This window comes from Spinacia oleracea, chromosome 3, assembly GCF_020520425.1.
Source record: "Spinacia oleracea cultivar Varoflay chromosome 3, BTI_SOV_V1, whole genome shotgun sequence".
Lineage (NCBI taxonomy): Eukaryota > Viridiplantae > Streptophyta > Magnoliopsida > Caryophyllales > Amaranthaceae > Spinacia > Spinacia oleracea.
This window is the reverse complement of record NC_079489.1, coordinates 73,121,597-73,144,987: the sequence shown is the minus strand read 5'-3', so window position 1 is coordinate 73,144,987 and position 23,391 is coordinate 73,121,597.

Genomic DNA, 23,391 nt, shown 5'->3' with positions numbered 1-23,391 from the left:
CTACACTTGATCTGACAACGTCACGCCCACGAGGGACGAGGTCATGCATTAGCCTCGTGCTTTTTTGACCCCCTCACACTACCTACTTAAGGTTTCTCAAGGAAATCTTGAGTGAAAAGTGGGATTGCGACGTAAAGGAGACGGTGAACCTCACCGAGAATTGTAGTGCTATATGTGAGGGGGTCGAAAAAGCGCGAGGCTAATGCGTGACCTTGTCCCTCGTGGGTGTGACGTTTCTTTTTTGTCAAATCAAGTGTAATTGGATTTCCTGTGAGTTTACACCCAATTGTCTAGTAATATAGGAGTCGCCATTCAGTTTTTAACGACAATGAGAAAAACTGATAAAACCCGGTTATCGTGACATAAAGGGAGTGCAATTATGTTTGACCACGACAGCCGTAGGTTCCCTTGTGATCCCTGGTGTGAGGATCTCTCAACATACATCCGCAAGGTAGAGATTGAGGGTTCGGGGGACTGTAACTACCGAGAGGAGTACTCTCTCTTCGATAACTCCAGAGGCGGGATATCATTACTAGCTCAGCATAAATAATTGAAGGGACATTCGTTAACTATTAAACTAATCTGAGTTGATTTTAACAATATGCAACATATAGTACTAGATCGAACGCGATTATCTGATTTAGATTGTTTTAAGGGACCTAGCATGATAATCCAATTTCCCAACATATTATCTTTATTAGGCGTGATAGAACAATCAGATTTAATTAGTTTAACAGTTCATAAAAGGGCGAGGAAAGCAATTAAATCATGGGAAGGGGCACATTACGATGCACCCTTGAGAGGTGCGTCACGGTTCCAAGAAAACTAACCACTTTGACTTTGCTATTTCTCCTTTTATTTAACGAATCTCAAATTATAGGACAGGATACGTTATGTTCGATTTTTGGATCGATTGCGACAGAACGCGTGATCAGTTTTGCAGCGTGAGGCTTAGGCTTAGGGGTTTAGAGTCAATACTCAGAATAATAATTGTATGTTGTCTTTTTCACATCAAAGTTAGGGCCCTATTTATAGAAAAGAGTTCGTGGAAAGATAGAATTGTAGAACTCTAATCCAAGAAGAATTAGGAAAGAACACGTCCTAGGTAATTTCAGCGACCAGGGCTGGGCGCCGAAGATTTCGACGCCCAGAGCCAGGCGTTGAAAATAGGGTATGGGCCGTTTCTTTGTCAGATTAGGATTCTTAGAATCCGGAGTGTATGAGACTTTAATCGAGTCTTTTAGTGCGTATTAATTTTATGATGGAATGCATTTGGGCCCGTTACGAACTCTAGGCTCGTTAGGATTTTAATTAATACGTAACTCTTATTTTCGAATCGTATTAGGAATAGGATTCTCTCGCAATTTCTATCTCATTTAGGATTTATGTTGGAGTGCAACACCTAATTCTGACAGGTTTCTATCTTTTATGACTTGCCACTTTTAACAACTACCCATAACGGTAGTTACTATTTTTAGCAGATATCCGTAAATAGCAGATTTCTATAAATAGCAGGTTTCGGGTGAAATGAAAAGGGGAATTGAGATTCTTTATTTTATAGGAGATGCGTTGTCAAGTGGAGATTTATGTTCTCATCATCGAACCTTCCCTTTCGGGAATGGGGACAAAAGTAGGTGTACGTTGAGCGATCCCCACACCAGGGATCACAAGGGAACCTATGGCCGTCGTGGTCGAACATAATTGCACTCCCTTTATGTCACGATAACCGGGTTTTGTCAGTTTTTCTCATTGTCGTTAAAAACTGAATGGCAACTCCTATATTACTAGTCGATTGGGTGTAAACTCACAGGAAATCTAACTACACTTGATCTGACAACGTCACGCCCACGAGGGACGAGGTCATGCATTAGCCTCGTGCTTTTTCGACCCCCTCACACTACCTACTCAAGGTTTCTCAAGGAAATCTTGAGTGGAAAGCGGGATTGCGACGTAAAGGAGACGGTGAACCTCACCGAGAATTGTGGTGCTATCATTCTTAACCAAATGCCACCCAAACTCAAATACCCAGGTAGATTTTCTATCCCTTGTGCTATTAAGGAGCTTGAAATAAGCAATGCCTTGTGTGTTTTGGGTGCTAGCGTTAGTCTAATGCCTTATTCGGTATTCGCCAAGCTTGAAGTTGGTGATCTTGCCCCAACCAACATTACATTGCAACTTGCCGACAGTTCGGTCAAGTACCCTATTGGCAAGGTTGAGGATGTACCCTTGAGAGTTGGTAGATTTTTTATCCCCGTAGATTTTGTAGTCCTAGACATAGATGAAGACGTGCATGTCCCTATTATTCTAGGCCGCCCATTACTGGCTACAGCGGGAGCCATTATTGATGTCAAGCAAGGGAACATTACTTTGAAAGTTGGGAAGGATAGTTTATTTTTTGACTTGAATAAGGCCATGCATTATCCTAGTTCCACTAATGAGAAATGTTTCTTGGTGGACTCTTTTGATCCCATAGTGAATGACATGCATGAGAACTTGCTCACCACTAATGATCCACTTGAGCTTGTTCTTTTGAATATACATGGCTTAGGTCATTTAGGGATTGAAGTGACTAACTACGAGGAGCTCTTGGATGCTCCATCACCTTGCGCTCAACCCGAGCAATGCATGCTTGTGTTTGATGGGAAAGAAGCTTTGGATGAATCCCGAATCGGTAAGGAAGCTCCCAAGGTAGAGCTAAAACCTCTACCTTCGAGCTTGAGGTACGTATTTTTCGGTCCAAACTCTTCTTACCCGTGATTATCAATTCCTCTTTAGATGACGAGCAAGTGCTCAAGCTCACTCATGTCTTGAAACGTCGTCAAAGGGCTTTGGGCTACACCATTGGTGATTTGAAAGGTGTTAGTCCAACCCTTTGCATGCATCATATAGTGCTTGAGGTCAATGTCGTCCCACATCGTGAAAGGCAAAGAAAACTTAATCCACTTATGGGAGAGGTGGTTAAGAAGGAAATAATGAAGCTTTTGGCGGCCGGGATTATCTATCCTATTTCTAATAGTCGATGGGTATCCCCGGTCCATGTGGTTCGAAAAAAGGGTGGGATAACGGTAGTCAAGAATTCACATGGAGAGTGTATTTCCACCCGGACGGTAACCGGGTGGCGCATGTGTATTGACTATCGCCAACTCAATCTTTCCACGAAGAAAGACCACTTTCCTCAACCATTTATTCATCAAATGCTTGAACGTCTAACCAAACACAAGTATTTTAGTTTTCTTGATGGTTATTCCGGGTTCTTTCAAATCCCCATAAACCCGGAAGACCAAGAGAAAACTACATTTACTTGCCCTTATGGGAATTTTGCCTATAGGAGGATGCCATTCGGGCTTTGCAATGCCCCCGGGACATTCCAAAGGTGTATGATGAGCATTTTTGGTGATATGCTCGAAGAAGAAATGGAGGTGTTCATGGATGACTTTTCGGTGGCAGGATCCACCTATGATGAATGCCTCATCAATCTTGGGAAGTGCCTTGCGAGGTGTGAGAAAGTCAACTTGGTGCTCAATTGGGAAAAATGCCACTTCATGGTCAAGGGAGGAATTGTTCTAGGGCACAAGGTCTCTCATCATGGGATTGAGGTAGATAGAGCGAAAATCGAAGTCATAGAGAAGTTGCCTCCCCCGGTGAATGTTAAGGGGATCCGGTCCTTTCTTGGGCATGCCGGATTCTATAGGCGATTCATTAAGGACTTTTCCTTGATTGCTCGACCTCTCACTAACCTCCTCCAAAAGGAGTGTGACTTTCACTTTTATTCCGCATGTCTCAAGGCCTTTAACACAATCAAGAGTGCCCTTATTTCTACTCCTATAGTTCAAGCTCTGGATTGGTCCCTACCTTTCGAGTTGATGTGCGACGCAAGTGATTTCTCGGTTGGGGGAGTCCTTGGTCAACGAAAGGACAAAAAGATCCATGTGATCTATTATATGTCAAAGACTCCTAATCAAGCTTAAGCCAACTACACTACGACCGAGACAGAATTTCTCGCCATTGTGCATGCATTTGAAAGGTTTAGGACCTATTTGGTAGGGTCAAAGACAATTGTGTCCATGGATCATGCGGCTATTCGCTATCTTATGGAAAAAAAGAGGCCAAACCGAGACTCATTCGTTGGGTGCTACTCCTTCAAGAATTCGACATCGAGATTAGAGATAAGAAAGGAGCCGAGAATGTGGTGGCCGATCACCTATCTAGGCTAGAACTTGGGAGTGAGGCTCCGGATGATGTTCCAATTGAGGATGCTTTGAGAGATGATACCTTGTACATGTTTGGGAGTTCCCAACTCCCTTGGTTTGTTGATATAGTGAATTACTTGGCTTGTGGGGCGATCCCCGAAGATCTCACAACTCAAGAGCGCCGCAATTTGAAGTATGGTTCTAGGCGCTATATTTGGGATGAGCCCACATTGTTGAGACGGTGCCCGGATGGCCTTTTAAGGCGGTGTGTTCCGGATGAGGAGTTCCCATGTGTTCTTCGTATGTGTCACTCCTCCCCTTGTGGTGGGCATATGGGAGGTGATAGAACCGCTTCCAAGATTCTTCAATCATGTTGTGGTGGTTTACCCTTTTTCGGGATGCTTGGGCATTTGTCAAGTCTTATGATCGTTGTCAAAGAACGGGTAATATTTCCAAGAGACATGAAATGCCACAAAATCCTATCCTAGAGTTGGAGGTGTTCGATGTGTGGGGAATTGACTTCATGGGTCCTTTCCCTTCTTCTTATGGCAACCTCTACATTCTTGTAGCGGTTGACTATGTTTCCAAGTGGGCGGAATGTAACACCCTAATAATTCCTTGCTTTTTATAAAACATTTTCCAACTTAAAACACAGGAATTACCAAGATATTACCGCCACCGTGATAACGGCTAAGGCTATTTACCAGAATTACGCAGCGGAATTAACTAACTTTCAAAACATAATAAATAAATAGTTAATGGTGATTAAAACAAGTTGGAACCGTTGAGGCCCAAACTAAACAAAGTGTTTGAAATCCATTAAATGAAAATAATAGTATTAGTCATGACTATAAATAGAAATAGAGTTTATAAAATACGGAAGCATAAAACTCTCAACTCGAATCCCATGATAACTTCTCCCGCAAGTTATCTCTACAAACCTGCTTTATTAAAAATCTACTCCCCAACAACACAAATGCAATTGATGGATCATCATAGGGTCATTAAGGCAAAGGCCATGACCAGAAGACATGAAGTACGAAGTCAGCAATTAAAAGCTGAGTACGAACAAGGTAGAATAACGTTCTATCCTAACATGCTTCACTCGACAAATTAAATAATCCACATGCAAAAGCCATATAATAAGCAAGTAAATATGGAGACAAGACTCGACACTTGACACGATTCTTGACTCACAGTTTAATAAAAAGTAGCTTCGAACGGGTAAAGTAAAGTATCCTCAAAAGGAAAGAAAAGGGTGATGTGAGCCAACCATACACCAAAATAAGTCGGGCTACTACCGACAGTCGGGCCATACCGACAAGAATTCCAATGCACTACGGCATAAAAGAGAATGAAACAACGTCTTGTATCATTCAAGGAGTACAAGTTTTACGGCAAGACTCCCCCCATTGTTCATACTCAAGGTATATACGTTCCAAAAGTTTTGAAGCTCTTTGGGTTACACTTTACGTTAATTAGTATATTATGTTCAAGGCGACTCAAGACACAACATACAAACAATTGAACAATTAAACAATTCAACATTGACACTTCAATATTTTACTTCTTTAAGACTGGTGATCAAACATAGACTCAAGTGAAATAACTCCCATTGTTCCTTCTCAAAAACACTGTTTGAGATAACCCGACATTGCCTATTAACAAGCGGGGTGTGCCCTTAGCACGAATTGTGCTTAATTCAATTCACATAGACTCTCTAACATATTGTACCCCTTGGTAGAATATATATTGCTCACTGGCAATATTCGACTGGCCCAATAATTATGCTAGACATCCTGTACTATAGCATAACAATAATAATAACTTGCATGCGCAATACTCATACATGCAAACCAACTTGAACAACATGCTTGACATAATTCAATGATTATAAAAGTCCATAACATGATAGTTCAATAGAATCTAGAAAGCATAATTCAATTCATAACATGCTCGTTCACATAGATTCAACAATAATAATAACATGCTTGTTCTCAACATTGAACATGATTCCATAATAATAATAACATGTTCGTTCTCAATATCAAACATGAATCCATAATAACATATTCATTCCCAATCATCAAACATGAATTTTCCAACATATAAGTTCACATGATTCGCATTCAATACACTTCATAAATTCCTCGAGGGATGGGTGGTCACCCTAGTCTTGTACGTACCTGAAATACCTAAGTACGGGGCCACTATGCGAATCACGACTCAAAGCTAGAAATCAAATCCTATAAACAAAATGGAGAAACTTAATTATTATCCATGTTTACTAAATTTCCAGCAACTATTTAAGATTCTAAAACCTTTGTTTTAATTAGAAATAAATCGTTATTCATTAAATTGATAGTCTCAAATAGTCAACTCAAGTCCTAGTATAAAAACATTGTCTTTTTGACCTTAAAAATCATTAAAAATCAACACTTTAAAGCTTTTATAGTAAATCTGAAAATTTAAGTTGATTCCCATAATTTAAATCGTCATTAAATTATGTGAATCAATCGCCTAAACAATTGGAATTAAAATCCTATCAGTAGGTCATCAATAAAACCATGTTTTGACCATAAAAATTGATACTTTAATACTTTATCAAATCTGAAAATAATAGTTCTCATAATTAAAATCATTCCCATCAATTCAAATACGAAAACATTAAAACACAGTGTTCACAACCGTTCCCAACAATTTAAATAATTCAAAACAACAATAATAATAATAATAATAATAATAATAATAATAATAATAATAATAATAATAATAATAATAATATAATAATAATTTAAATACGGAATTGGAGAAGGAATAAAATTATACGGAGTATACGGAACAACGAACATCGAACAACACACACAACAAACATGAGTGTGTGTTGTGCGCGGTAGGCAAAGGAGGCAACAACGAGGCTTCGGCTTTGGTGCACGACAGACACGAGGGAGAGAAAAGAGAGGCGAGTGTGTGTGGGCGAGGGCCAACAACGGACAGCAACAACAAGAACAACACACAGCAACAGCACGCTGTGCGGGTCGAGGGCCGTGAGAGGCGAGAGAAAAAGAGGGAGTTAATTACTGCAGCAGAATTTTAGAACGCTCATAACATCTAATATATAACTCGGAATCGATCGATTCTTGAGGCAAAGTTCAAGAACTTTTTGAGATCTATAACTTTTTAGAAGAAACCTTTTTCTGAAAACGAACGGAAGTAGGAGAAAAAGGGCCAAACATAAGTTCGACGAAAGAAAGAGGAATTTAGGGTTAGGGTTTTACTTTTAGGTTTAATGAATAATAGTGAGGGATTTTGAGGGTGAGCACTTATATTTATAGGCTTAGGAAACTCAAAGATGGGCTAGGCTTTAGGATTCCCTTTCGGACTTCATTAAACATAAGATGGGCTTGCTTGGACTTGAACTTGAAATTGGATTGGGCAAGATTAATTTAAAATCGTTTTACTTTTGAAACCCAATTAAATTCCCAATGAAATAATAAATTCGTTTGGTAATTAATTAAAAATAATAAATATTCTAATTAATTAAAAATACATTTAAATAATATTTAAATGCGATTTAAATTCTAAAAATCATAAAAATACTTTATAAATATAATAAAATATATATATAAATACAGAAAAATACGAGGTATTACAGTCTACCCTCCTTAAAATAAGTTTCGTCCCCAAACTTGGGCACCGAAATCACAATTTGAAAACAAAACTTGAGACTTTATGAGACTTATTGCGTTTTCTTTGCAAAAATATTTTAGTTGCTGTACTCTTTAAGTAATTCAACATGATAATATGAAGTGCAATTTCCATAGAAGGCACTAAATTAAGCACAAAATAAGGGAAAATAAGGTAAAAGCGCGAAATTCTACCGCACTCTACCCCCCTTAAAAGAAACGAGTTACGGCCGCGTAACTCAACTACCCTCGGGAAATAGCTAGGGATAATTCTTTCTCATATCGACCTCAGCTTCCCGGGACCACAAAATTTCATTAGACCACAAAACTTTCACAATATTAACCCCCTTAGTTCGTGTACTACGCACTTTCCAATCCAGAACTTTGACTGGTCTTTGCTCGAAAGATAAAATTTGGTCTAATTCTATGGTTTCCGATTGCAACACATGCGACTTATCCGGAACATACTTTCTCAATTGAGATATATGAAACTAATTATGCACTCTATGCAATTCCATGGGTAAGGCTAGTCTATAAGCTACCTTTCCTATCCATTCTAGCATTTCATATGAGCTTATATACTTTGGGCTAAGCTTTCCTTTCTTGCCAAATCTCATAACACCTTTCATTGGTGAAACTTTGAGTAACAATTTGTCACCCACTAGAAATTTTTGTCAAGTATGCATAGCTCTTTTGGCGATTTTGCGCTGCTTGAATCTTTTATTGAATGGTTCTAATTTGGTTCATTGTGTCCTCTATCATTTGAGGTCCTAAGTCCTAACACAATTGTTTCACTAATGCCATTCCAACACAGTGGAATACTACATTTCCTTCCATACAAGGCCTCAAATGTTGTCATTCCTATACTGGCATGATAGCTATTGTTATTGGAAAATCAGTCAAATCTAAACTATCTTCTCAACTTCCTTGTAAATCAATTTCACATGAATGAAACATATCATCAAGTGTCTAAATGGTTCTCTCAGTTTGTCCATATGTGGATGGATGGAACACTATACTCATTTTCAATGTTGTGCCAAAGTTCTTCTGTACACTTTCCCAGAAAATTGAAAGAAACCTTGAATCCCTATCTGGCACGATATCCTTAGGAAATCCATGTAGTCTCACAACATACCTAATGTAAGCCTTAGCAAGTTGCTCCATCTTTCTAGGTCTCCTTCATTGGTATAAACACTGCTGGCTTAGTCAGTCTATTTACCACAACCCAATTGGATCGTAATTTCCTAACTTTGACTTGGGCAAACAAGTGACAAAGTCCATTGAAATATAGCCTCATTTCCAACTTGGAAATTCTAATGGTTGGACCTTTCCTTGAGGTCTCTATGTTCTATTTTGACCTTCTGACAAGTCAATTATCTAGCTACAACTCAGCTACTTTATTCTTCATTCTTGGCCATTAATAGACATTTTTAAGATCCTTATACAACTTTTCACCGCCTAGGTGAACAAAATATGGTGTATTATGACCTTCTCTCATGAGATTCTCCTTCAACTCTTTACACCATAGAGGAACACACCTCCTTCCTTTGTACCTTAAACTTCCACCATCATGGATCTTAAAATTTGTCCCTTTCTTTGTAAAATATTTTCCTTGATTCGTTCTAACTTTACATCTCCAATTTGATTCTCATTAATCTCATCCATGAAAACAATATGGCTGCTAGCTCTATGTCATGGGTAGGTTACTTAGGTTTGTACGGTTTTAATTTCCTTGATGCATACGCAATAACCTTCCCGTTCTGCACCAATACATACCCTAAACCATTATTGGATGCATGCATCACTATAACATCATAGGTATCATTTCCATCTGGTAGAGTTACCACTGGCGCGGTTGTCAAACGCATCTTTAGAGCTTGGAATGCTTCCTCACAATTCTCATTCCACTCAAACTTAGTTTCCTTTTTCATCAAAGTAGTCATGGTTTGGCTATCTTAGAGAAATATTGCACAAGCGGCTATAATATCCAACTAAACTAAGAAAACTTCAAATTTCAGTGACACTCTTTGGTGTAGGCCATTCACAATCAACTTTAAACTTGGCAGGATTCACTACAACTTCTTCTTTAGACACTAGATATCCCAAAATGTGACATTCTCCATCCAGGATTCACACATCAATAATTTGGCATAGAACTGGTTATCCCTAAGTGTACTTAACATAGACCCAAAATGTCCAACATGCTCTATATTGCTCTCCAAATACAACAAGATTTCATCTATGAAAAACACTACAAACTTATCCATAAATACATGGAACACAAATTCTTCAAGTCCATGAATATTATAGATGCATTGGCCAACTCAAATGGCATAACAGTGATCTCATAATAACCTTATCTTGTCCCAAATGCAGTCTTTGGTATATCGTTATCTGCAATTCTCAATTGCTGATAGCCTGATCACAATTCAACCTTCAAGAAAATCCCTGCTTCTTTAAATTGGTCAAAATAGGTGTCTATCCTAGGCAAGGGTACTTTGCTCTCAATTATGACCTCATTGGTTTCCCTACAGGCTATACAGGATCTCATACTCCTGTCCTTCTTTTCACAAACACAACTTATGCTCCCATTGTGCTGTACTTGGTATAATATAACTTTTCTCCAACAATTCCTCAAATTAACTTTTTGACTCACTCATTTCTGTTGGAGTCATTCTATATGGAGCTTTCGAAATAGGTGTGCGGTTTCAGGTGCTAAGTCTATAGTAAAGTCAATAGGTCGATTGTGAGGTATTCTCAGGATCTCTTCCGGATACACATCTAAAACTCATTCACTACTACAATATCCTCGAGTTTATCCTTAACTTGATTATCGAGGTTTATCACATTGCACAAGAATACTGGATTTCCTTTATGGAGTAACTTCACGAGTTCCGTTGTCGTGATGGTTCCTATGTTTCCAGGCTTACCAAAACGACGGTAGGATACTACTTTACCTAGGCTAGGTCTCAAATGAACCTTTTCGTTCCTCACAGTCAGTCTTGGCTTTGAACATGGACAACCAACCCATACTTAAAATTACATCCAACTCCCCTAATTCAAGCTCAATCAGGTTAGAAAGGAAAATGGTTTTGGCTATGGTCAGAGGCACATTCTTATGAATCTCGGTACATTTTACTATGCTACCAGTCGGTATATCTATAGGCACCTCAATGACTCTGGTTTCCAACATCCTCTCTCTTTTTGCCAGTTCCACTTTCAATCTTGTTCTTCCTCACCTGTAGTCCATACAGATGGGCAACCTTTCCATATATATATATAGGGTATCTAGAGAATTAAAGGTCTCTCCATATAGTAACAACTGCAATCCATTTGACAATCCATTTTCAAACCTTTGAGCCCTAAGCTCCTCCGTTGCCACCACTTCAGGTACAAATCTAGACAATTCTATAACTTGGAATAGTATTCCGTCACAACCATCCCATCCATTTTTAGCTCAATGTGCTCTTGGGCTTTCTGCTTTTTCAAGTACGGTTGGTAAAACTTGTTTCTCAAGGCGAATTTGAATGATTCCCATCCAAATCCAGGTATAGCTCTCAAAGCGTTCTCACACCTTTGCCACCACAAATCAGCTTCTCCCCTAAGGTGATACACAACACTATTAACCTTAAGGTTTTCGGGACAATTCACAGCCAATATTGACCTATCAAATCCTCTCTGCCCATTCTCCAGTACACTTGGGTCAGACTCCCCTTGGTACATTGGAAGATTACTCTGGACTACCATCTTGAACAGTAAAGGAAATAATGCCCTTGGTCCAAGTATGCATTCAATGTTAAGTCTAATAAATTCGGTTCAATTATAATTAACAAGTTAATAATTCAGTGAGATCAAGTGAACTGAATGCCTAGCTAGAGGCCGCTTCAGTTCAAGTGGAATTAATGATATTAATCCACAGCTTACTCTTCACTGAACCCGTAGGGTCACACAAATAGTACGTAAACGGATCAAGTATTTAATGGCATTAAATACTCTATCTATGGATATTCGGGATCGACGGATCTTGGTTTCAGTGGGAGCTGAGATCGTCACAAGCAAGAAATGAATACTCCGGAAACGATGATATTGCCGGAAACGGAAATATGGATCATATCGGAAATATAAATATTATCCAAGTCGTAGATGTTGCCGGAAACGGAAACATGGTACGTATCGGAAAATATTATCGGAAATGGAAAATATTAAATATTTGTTCGAAACGGAAATTAATTCCGGAATCGGAAATATTAAATATTGTTCGTATCGGAAATGAATTCCGAAATCGAGAATTTAATCGGAAGCGTATCGTACAAATTAGGGTCGGACGAGGCTCGCTAGACGAAGGCCCAGCACGAAGCCATGCCATCGCCCAGCAAGCCACACGCATCACCAACACACGCCAAGCCTCGACCAGGCCCAGCGCAAGCAAGGCCCAGCCGAAGCCATGGGCGCGCGCGGACAGCAGCATGGGCCGAGGGCTGTGCGCTCAGCATGGGCCGCAAGGCCTGCGCGGGTGTACGGTGCTCGTGCGATGCTCGTGTGCGAATCCTAAAGCTATCGGGATTCGATAAAAGATTAAATCCTAAACCTATTAGATAAAGTTGATTTAATAGAGTCCTAGCAGGATTCTAATTAAATTAATTAGTATCCTAATAGCATTCCAGTTCCTTTTCCATACCTCTATAAATAAGTGCCTAGGGTCATTATTTACAGACGCGATTGAAGTATTCAAAGGGTAAGTTTTTGAAAGAAAATTCAGCCATACACTTGCACAACAATAGCCGAAAATTCCTAGCACCTTAAGGGAGATTCTAGTTGGTCAATCTTGAGGCGGATCCGGAAGTATTGTGGACTGTCTACGGAGGGACGACATTTGGAGTCCTAAAGACTTGTTCTTGTTCGGTTCGGGCGCAGCTAGGGAAGGCACGCTACAAAGTGTATGCATCTATACTATGCTAAATGATTATGTGTAAATAATATGCTTTCCTGGCTTTATGGTTTTCCCGCATGATTTATGTATTGTCATATGTATCATAACCTAACAGTGGTATCACTAGCCTCTTATTATTTTTATAATCTAAATTGCATAAACATGGTTAAATATTACAAATTTGAAAGAATTAAAAGGGGTGATTAATTTTCGTAATTGTTAATTAATTGCAAATTGCGTTTATTTAATTATATGTACGCAGTTTTTCGGCAGTTTCTTCGTTACTCATCCAAATCGAGTGATTTTTGTGTCAATTCCGCATGTAAAAGGCATTCTAAAATTTTGACAAAAATAGTACTTTTCGGCCGAACCCAGAATTCTCAAATTCGAAGCCTAACTATGACTTTTCGGAGGTTTTAGTTTTTCGAACGCAAAATTATGTAAATTTAAGATGTTAAATTAAATATTTGCGATTCTTGTTGTTAAATCTTGAATTTTTGATTGACCTACTGTATATGTTTAACAAGTTTGAATGCCTAGCCTTGTTAATTATGCAATCTAATTTGTAATTATGATTAATTTGTTGAAAATTGGAATAATTTAGAATTAATTTGATTTTCATAATTAGTTAGTAATTTAATTAGATACCTATGATTAAAAACCACCATAAAAATTGTAAATTTGTGTTAAATTTTAAATGTTTATGACCTAGACTTGAATCCATGTTAATCGGAAATCAATTAATTAATAAATTTTCGATTTTTCGCCGTAAAATTATGAAATTAATATGATTTATTAATTTTTCATTAATTTTGAAAATAAAATTTTTAATTTTTATGCGATTCGCTAATATAACTTGCACGCACAAAGCAATGGACGCTACGTGTTACCCTTAAGGGGTGTTGTATAGTGCGGGCATGCAACGACGAGCAAGGGAGCACAAGGCAGCAGCCCTGCCTTGTGTCGTGTGCTGTGTGCGATGGGCGAGTGGGAAAGGGCGAGAGCAAGGCAGCGACAGTCGCGTGTGGGCAGCAGGCGAGCTGCGCCACGACGCAACTGCCGCGCGCAACGTGCGAAGCCTCTCGCGCAGCGAGCGCAAGCTCGCGTGCGACGAGCGCTACGCCCAGCGATGGTGAGCAACGAGCGTGTTGCGACGAGCGCTGGCGCGCGCCTTGCGATGGTGAGCAGCAGCAGATGCGACGCAGCACATAGGCTGCGCGCACATGGCCAGCGATGGCTGCGTGCGTGTGGCCTATGGTTGTGCGTTGCGTGGTGATGGTGCGTACCTTATGTTATGATTAGATCCTTTTAAAATTTTAATTTGAAATTTTCAGTTTACGTAATTTTAATTAATTTTTAAATTAATAATTTAAGTTATTTCTTGGATTTTAATTTTGAATATTATAATTATAATAAATTTCATTTATTCTAATTATTTTACTAAAATTAAAATCATGAATTAATTTGAATACGACTGAAAATAAATTAAATATGTGGATTCAATTATAAATTTATATGAGCTTTAAATTTTAATTAAATTTGTATGTTTCCGGTTAGACTAGAAATACATTTTTATGTTTAAAATTAGTAAATCATATGAATTTGTTGGTTTAAGTGGGAGCCCTTTTAGTCATAAACTCTTGATTAGGTCTACAAATCCTTAAGGTTAAAACAACTTGATTAGAATTAATAAGGATTGAATAATGTGTAGATTATTGGTGCCCTTGATTAATTGCTGCAAATATTTATGTGATGCATAACGTGTTTTACTAACCAGCTATGTGGGCCATTCATGATAATGAATGGGTGAATGGTATATATTGTATATGTACTGTTTTGCAGGTTATGAAGTGACTAGTATGGCCCAAATAGGATAGAAAATATGGTCTGCGTACCATTAATTTGAATGTAATTGGTCTAAAGTACCAAAATTGTTTTTCAATTCAAATATGGTCTGCGTACCATCAAATAGTTGTAATTAGTTTAATTATAGCTTATCCTATTTGAAGAAAATGGTGCCTCCCACGGAGATTTTCGAGACGGACTTTGAAGTTGAAGCTTCAAGATGAAGTCGGGCCATACTAGATCACATTTATCTTATGCATGCTTTAAGTTATTTATTGCTTTAAATATGTCTTAATTATGCATGAGATTGTGGCTTGATTATGTTGCATGATTAAGGATTTTAGTTCACTTAAAATCTAACCAACATAGTAAGAGCCTTAAGTTCCAAACTTAAAAATTGAGTTAAAAGGTGCCATGCCAAAATATACACTTGCTTGGATATCCTTTACATCAATCTAGTAATAGTTTTCGCTCAGCGAGGTGTTACTTATTGGTCCTAAAGGGGCAAGGTACACAAATAATTGTGAGTACATGTTACTTTTGGTGAAACTCAATGATATAAGTAAGGAGTCCTTTTATGTCGTGGCAAAATCGATAGGTTTACCTAATAAGTTCTTAGACGTACCTATCAACCAAGAATAGTTTCTAGACTATTAGCAAATGGTTTTTGCTTACCTAAGATGTTTTAGGATTGAGTCGACAAAGTGTGCTTAATTCTTCAATGGATTTTAGGATCTTGCAATCATTTTATTCACACTTGCCGGAACACATAACTTAAATAAAATGCTTAATGAACATTGAATTATGCATGTATGCTAGAATTTAAGTTTATTAAAAGAAACTGTGAATGGTTATTTATTTGTTTATTTTTTTTCAATTGTAGTTTTAATTATGGCAAACAACAATTCATTCAACATTCGATCAATTCTCGAAAAGGAGAAGTTGAGCGGGAAAAACTTCCTTGACTGGCAAAGGAACTTGCAAATAGTTCTTATGCAGGAAGAAAAGGAGTATGTCCTGGAAGAGGCGATGCCCGAAGCCGCAGGCGACGGGGTCACTCAGGCAGCCCTCAATCGTTGGATTGATGCCAACAAGGATGTGAAATGTCTAATGCTCGCCACCATGAGTGCAGATATGCAGAAAACATTCATCAACTCAGATGCTTTCACGATCATCAGTGAGTTAAAGAACATGTTCTAAGATCTGGCTCGAGTCGAAAGATTCGAGACTCATAGGCAAATTCTTGAGACCAAGCTTAAGAAAGGCGAGCCCGTAAGTCCACATGTTCTCAAAATGATTGGACTCATTGAGAATATGAGTCGGCTGGATCAGCAATTCTCTCAGGAAATGGCTGTAGACACCATCCTCCATTCTCTTCATAACGGGTATGATCAATTCAAACTGAACTACAGTATGAATAATCTGGACAAAACGCTCACGGAGCTTCACGGTATGCTGAAGGCCGCTGAAAAGACGCTCAAAAGTGATAAGCAAGATGTGCTTATGGTGCGTGGGGGCAAGTTCAAGAAATCTGAAAAGAAGAGGAATGCTAAGAAAGGTGGCAACAAGGCCAGCCCAACTAAGCAAACTGGCGCCAAGTCTGAAAAGAGGAAGGTCAGTCAACCCACTTCTGAATCCGAATGCTTCTACTGCAAGAAGAAGGGGCATTTGAAGAGAGATTGCTTGAAACTAAAGGAAGATCAGAAGAACGGAACAGTCGTTCCATCTTCAGGTATTTTTGTTATAGACTGTATACTTGCTAATTCAACTTCTTGGGTATTAGATACAGGTTGTGGCTCACACTTATGTTCCAATCCACAGGGACTAAGAAGAAGTAGAAAGTTAAGCAAGGGTGAAGTCGACCTACGAGTGGGAAATGGAGCACGAATTGCTGCATTAGCTGTAGGAACTTATTATTTGTCGTTGCCCTCTGGGCTAGTTTTGGAACTGGAAGAGTGTTTCCATGTTCCAAGTCTTACTAAAAACATCATTTCAGTTCCTTGCTTAGATGCTAAGGGATTTTCCTTTTTAATAAAAGACAATAGTTGTTCGTTTTATTTTAAAGAGATGTTTTATGGATCTGCTAGATTAGTCAATGGACTTTATTTATTAGATCACGACAAACAAGTTTATAACATAAATACCAAAAAGGCCAAAAAGGATGATTCAGATCTCACCTATCTGTGGCATTGTCGATTAGGCCATATTAACTTGAAACGCTTAGAAAGACTTCAAAAGGAAGGAATTCTAGAACCATTTGACTTAGAGGATTATGGTAAATGCGAATCATGTTTACTTGGCAAAATGACAAAGCAACCTTTCTCTAAAGTTGGAGAAAGAGCAACTGAACTATTGGGTTTAATCCATACAGATTTATGTGGACCAATGAGTACAAATGCTAGAGGTGGTTTCAGCTACTTTATCACTTTCAATGATGACTTCAGTAGATATGGTTATGTCTACCTAATGAAGCATAAGTCTGAATCCTTTGACAAATTCAAGGAATTTCAGAGTGAAGTAGAGAATCAATTAGGCAAGAAGATTAAGGCACTGCGGTCTGATAGAGGTGGTGAATATTTGAGCTATGAATTTGATGACCATCTGAAAGAATGTGGAATTCTGTCAGAATTGACTCCTCCTGGAACACCACAATGGAATGGCGTGTCGGAACGGAGGAACAGAACCTTGCTAGACATGGTCAGGTCAATGATGGGTCAGGCCGAACTTCCAATAGAATTTTAGGGACATGCACTAAATACAGCTGCACTCACTATAAATAGAGCTCCGTCTAAAGCTGTCGAAAAGACTCCATATGAGTTATGGTTTGGAAAGCCTCCAAATGTGTCTTTTCTTAAGATTTGGGGATGTGAAGTATACGTCAAACGATTAATTTCAGACAAACTTCATCTGAAATCCGACAAATGTATCCTTGTGGGCTATCCAAAGGAAACAAAGGGGTATTACTTCTACAATACATCTGAGAACAAGGTGTTTGTTGCTCGAGATGGTGTCTTTTTGGAGAAAGATCACATTTCCAAAATGAAAAGTGGGAGAAAAGTAGACCTCGAAGAAATTCGAGTCGAACAACAAACTCTAGAGAATGCTCAAGACGACATTCAGGATGAAACTCATAGATCTTTAGAAGAATCTGGTGAGAATCATGGTCAATCTAGAAATGTTACCCCGCATAGATCGCAAAGATATAGATCTCAAGCGGAAAGGTACTTAGGTATTTTGACGAACGAGAGCTATGACGTTCTATTACTTGAAAGTGATGAACCTGCGACTTACAAACAAGCTATGACGAGCCCTAGCTCCAAGCAATGGAAAGAAGCCATGCAATCTGAATTAGACTCCATGTCTGAAAACCAAGTATGGGATTTGGTTGATTTGTCAGATGCTACCAAGCCATTGGAAGCAAATGGGTTTTCAAACTGAAAAAGGACAAGGATGGGAAACTTGAAGTTTTCAAAGCTAGATTGGTTGCAAAAGGTTACAGGCAAGTCCACGGTGTGGATTACGATGAAACCTTTTCACCAGTTGCAATGCTAAAGTCAATTCGGATAATGTTAGCAATCGCTGCATATTACGATTATGAAATATGGCAGATGGATGTCAAAACCGCTTTCTTAAACGGTGTTTTAACAGAAACTGTGTTCATGACACAGCCTGAAGGTTTTGAGGATCCAAAGAATGCTAAAAAGGTATGCAAGCTAAAGAAATCAATCTACGGATTGAAGCAGGCATCCAGGAGCTGGAATATACGTTTTGATGAAGCAGTCAGTGACTTTGGTTTCATCAAGAACGCAGACGAATCTTGTGTATACAAGAAGGTCAGTGGGAGAAAAATTGCTTTCCTAGTATTATATGTCGACGACATATTACTTATCGGAAATGACATTGCTATGTTGAACTCTGTCAAGATTTGGCTTGGGAAATGTTTTTCGATGAAGGATCTAGGAGAAGCACAGTACATATTGGGCATCAAGATTTACAGAGATCTAAAAAGATGATTGGACATAGTCAAAGCACTTATATAAATAAGGTGCTTGATAGGTTCAAGATGGCAGACTCCAAGAGAGGCTACCTACCCATGTCTCATGGAATAACTCTAAGCAAGACTCAGTGCCTAAAAATACTTGTTGAGCATAGACGAATGAATGGGATTCCATATGCATCATTGATTGGTTCAATAATGTATGCAATGATATGTACACGCCCGGATGTTGCGTACACACTCAATGCTACGAGCAGATACCAGTCAGACCCAGGAGAGGCACATTGGACTCCTGCCAAGAATATTATGAAGTACCTGAAAAGGCACAAAGATGACTTCCTGGTCTATGGTGGAGATGATGAATTAATTGTTAAAGGCTATACAGACGCAAGTTTCCAAACCGACAAAGATGATTTCAGATCACAGTCTGGGTTTGTCTTCTGCCTCAACAGAGGTGCAGTAAGATGGAAAAGTGCTAAGCAAAGCACCATTGCGGATTCTACAACTGAAGCGGAGTACATTGCTTCACATAAAGCAGCAAAGGAAGCTATATGGCTAAGGAAGTTCATAGGTGAACTAGGTGTAGTCCCCTCCATTAAAGGACCAATAGCCCTGTATTGTGATAATAACGGAGCTATTGCACAGGAAAAGGAGCCTAGACACCACCAAAGAGTGAAGCATGTACTTCGTAGATTTCACCTTCTACGAGAGTTCGTTGAAATAAAAGAAGTCGAGATAAGCAAGATTGGAACTGATGACAACATATCAGATCCATTGACTAAACCTCTGCCGCAGGCGAAGCACAACTCGCACACTGCAGCCATGGGAATCAAGCATATTGGAGAATGTCTTTGATGTCCTTATTTAATGTTTTAAAGTTTTAGAGTTTAAATCTTTGTAAAACATTATTGGTTAATCATTCACAATAAATGAATAGAATTCATTTTTCCATTTAATTTGTGGTTTATTAAATGATGAGTCCCTTCAATTTGACGATATATTCAAGATAGACTGTCAGGACCAGTCCTGTGACTAAGAAATGTCTATCAAGTGAACTTGAATGTCAAAAGTTAAAAATGGTCCCTGGTCGGAGTTTTCTATAAAATTGGACGCATAGAAAACGTTAGACGACTAGAATGCAAGATGACTAGTAGTTCTGTTTCTTGAACTATGTGGACATGGCAATGTCATAATCATTTGCATAGATACTTACTTTGGGAAGACTAGTATCGGACAGACCTATGAAACTTTACTATAAGAGATGAAAATCTGTCATAAGTAAATTTCTTTAAAATTATTAGACACTAAATACTCATTACCTGAGTGATTTGAGATTACTTGTTTGAGAACTGGTTACTTTGACGTTGACCAACCGTCGCACCGTAAAAGGAGGCTATAAAGGCAACGCTCAGGTAATCACCTATCAAACGAAGTCTAATCTCAAGATCGCAAGATTGGGATTGTCCTCCCATAAATCGGGATGAGATGCTTAAAAGTTGTACAAGGCCACCCTGAGAGCTAGAAACTGTGAAATGCATGGCCGTGCTCAGATGAATCATAGGCTATGATTATCTGCTTATTTGATTAGTTGAACTCTGAAACCGAGAAACACCTCTGGACATAATAAGGATGACAACTCTTACCTTATGTTCAAGAGCAAGCATCGAGTGACAAAGGAATTAGGAAATGCACACTTGTCCCTAAGGACAAGTGGGAGACTGAAGGAAATAATGCCCTTGGTCCAAGTATGCATTCAATGTTAAGTCTAATAAATGCGGTTCAGTATTAATTAACAAGTTAATAATTCAGTGAGATCAAGTGAGCTGAATGCCTAGCTAGAGGCCGCTTCAGTTCAAGTGGAATTAATGATATTAATCCACAGCTTACTCTTGACTGAACCCGTAGGGTCACACAAATAGTATGTAAACGGATCAAGTATTTAATGGCATTAAATACTCTATCTATGGATATTCGGAATCGACGGATCTTGGTTTCAGTGGGAGCTGAGATCGTCACAAGCAAGAAATGAATACTCCGAAAACTATGATATTGCCGGAAACGGAAATAGGGATCGTATCGGAAATATAAATATTATCCAAGTCGTAGATGTTGCCGGAAACGGAAACATGGTACGTATCGGAAAATATTATCGGAAATGGAAATATTGCCGGAATCGGAAATAATTCCGGAAACGGAAATATTAAATATTTGTTCGAAACGGAAATTAATTCCGGAATCGGAAATATTAAATATTGTTCGTATCGGAAATGAATTCCGAAATCGAGAATTTAATCGGAAGCGTATCGTACGAATTAGCATCGGACGAGGCTCGCTAGACGAAGGCCCAGCACGAAGCCAGGCCATCGCCCAGCAAGCCACACGCATCACCAAAACACGCCAAGCCTCGACCAGGCCCAGCGCAAGCAAGGCCCAACCGAAGCCATGGGCGCGCGCGGACAGCAGCATGGGCCGAGGGATGTGCGCTCAGCGTGGGCCGCAAGGCCTGCGCGGGTGTACGGTGCTCGTGCGATGCTCGTGTGCGAATCCTAAAGCTATCGGGATTCGATAAAAGATTAAATCCTAAACCTATTAGATAAAGTTTATTTAATAGAGTCCTAGCAGGATTCTAATTAAATTAGTTAGTATCCTAATAGGATTCCAGTTCCTTTTCCATACCTCTATAATTAAGTGCCTAGGGTCATTATTTACAGACGCGATTGAAGTATTCAAAGGGTAAGTTTTTGAAAGAAAATTCAGCCATACACTTGCACAACAATAGCCAAAAATTCCTAGCACCTTAAATGCGATTCTAGTTGGTCAATCTTGAGGCGGATCCGGACGTACTGTGGACTATCTACGGAGGGACGACATTTGGAGTACTAAAGACTTGTTCTTGTTTGGTTCGGGCGCAGCTAGGGAAGGCACGCTACAAAGTGTATGCATCTATACTATGCTAAATGATTATGTTTAAATAATATGCTTTCCTGGCTTTATGGTTTTTCCGCATGATTTATGTATTGTCATATGTATCATAACCTAACAAGCAGTCCCATAGAAGGGTCATTAATTGGATTTTGCCTAGTCTCTGCTAGGTTCTAAAGTACTGCGGCTAGTTGCCTAACAACATCGGTTATTCCTTGCTCATCGAAGACTCACTTTAATGACTGGATTTGACATGGACAACACTTAGGTTACGGACCAACAAACCAATCAAATTACTTTGCAACAATGCATACAAATTTCGAACATGATGGGGAAAGTGGCGCCACCTACTGGCCACCCCTTGACTTGTTCGTACCACATAGCTAAGTGGTCATGACCACGATGCACTTAGTTAATAATTAATTCGAGAAATAAAACACATAATCCCTTTGTGTTGATTGCTCGAACTCACTTGAATTAAGACAAGCTTAGAAACTTAGAGAATAATATTGAAAGAAAACAAAGTACTGTTTATAACTTCAATGAGAATTCCACATCCTTTAATCGATGAACAACTTGTTCAATTGAAACCATGAATAGTAGCTTCGCTACTTCATTGTTCAACATTAACTGGGAGAACTTACTAAGTCAAACAATACTCAAATGTTAGCGGCATCACACCTATCATCTCTTTCTCTGTAATACTTGGGAGTAAAATCTTGATCCTCTATATCATCCATGTTATCTTCCCGACCAGAATATTAATCCATAACCTCATCATCCTATTGTGACACTCTATTAACATCATTATTAGCTTTCTGTTCTATCCCAAAACCACTAGACAACTTCAATAATATGTTCACAAACCACTGGTTTCGGATTCAGATTCCAACATCAACAACTTGATCATCATCATTCAATTCCTCATTTTCTTCCATTTCATACTCAATCATCATCATCGTCATCTTTATCCCCATCTCATACTCATCATAATCTATGTCACCTAGACCTAATCCCATAGCAAACATACCATCTTCATAGCACCTTTCTGCTAATTCCATGATAGTAGTCATAACCTCAATATCATACCTTCATCTACCATCTACAGTATCATACTTCCTCCAGTTAGGTGTATCATCCTTAAAATGTATGTCACTAAACTTATACTTAAGCTCTATATAAGGTGTCCTATGGGGTAAACAATATACAATCATCTAAGGCATAACATCAATTTTTTCCTCAAATGTGGCAATTCTTAAGCGTCCCAAAATAGTTGTATGCAACCTCAATCTTCTTCACATACAAATATGGAGTCTCACTATCAAGGTTCTCTAACTGTCCTAGATTGAGAAACCTTGAAGACAACATTCTTAAGTCCTAAAAACACACACTTAAGAGTCTCACTAACGTGTTCCAAACAAAATTCAACCCCCAAGGAGAGAAAACAGTTTAAGTTCGTGGAGCCATACAATTTCAATGCACAAGTACATGCTTAATCATGAATCGTGATGCAATTAATCACATAAAGCAAAACAAAACATGATCAAATTTGAGTACATACATGCACAATAAATACTTCACACATAACATTTAATTAATGCAAACCTAAATTGAATGCCCTTCTTAATCTACCCTTTCTCACTTGAAGAACAATAAAAATTTTCGAAATTAATTTAATAAATAACTCCAAATATAAGAGAAATTATTAAAATTAAAATTGAAAATTTAAAATAATTAATCGAATAATTTCATTAATTAATTCGATTATTTTCCGAAAATAATAAATAAATAAATAAATACTTCGGAAATAAAAAGAAGAAG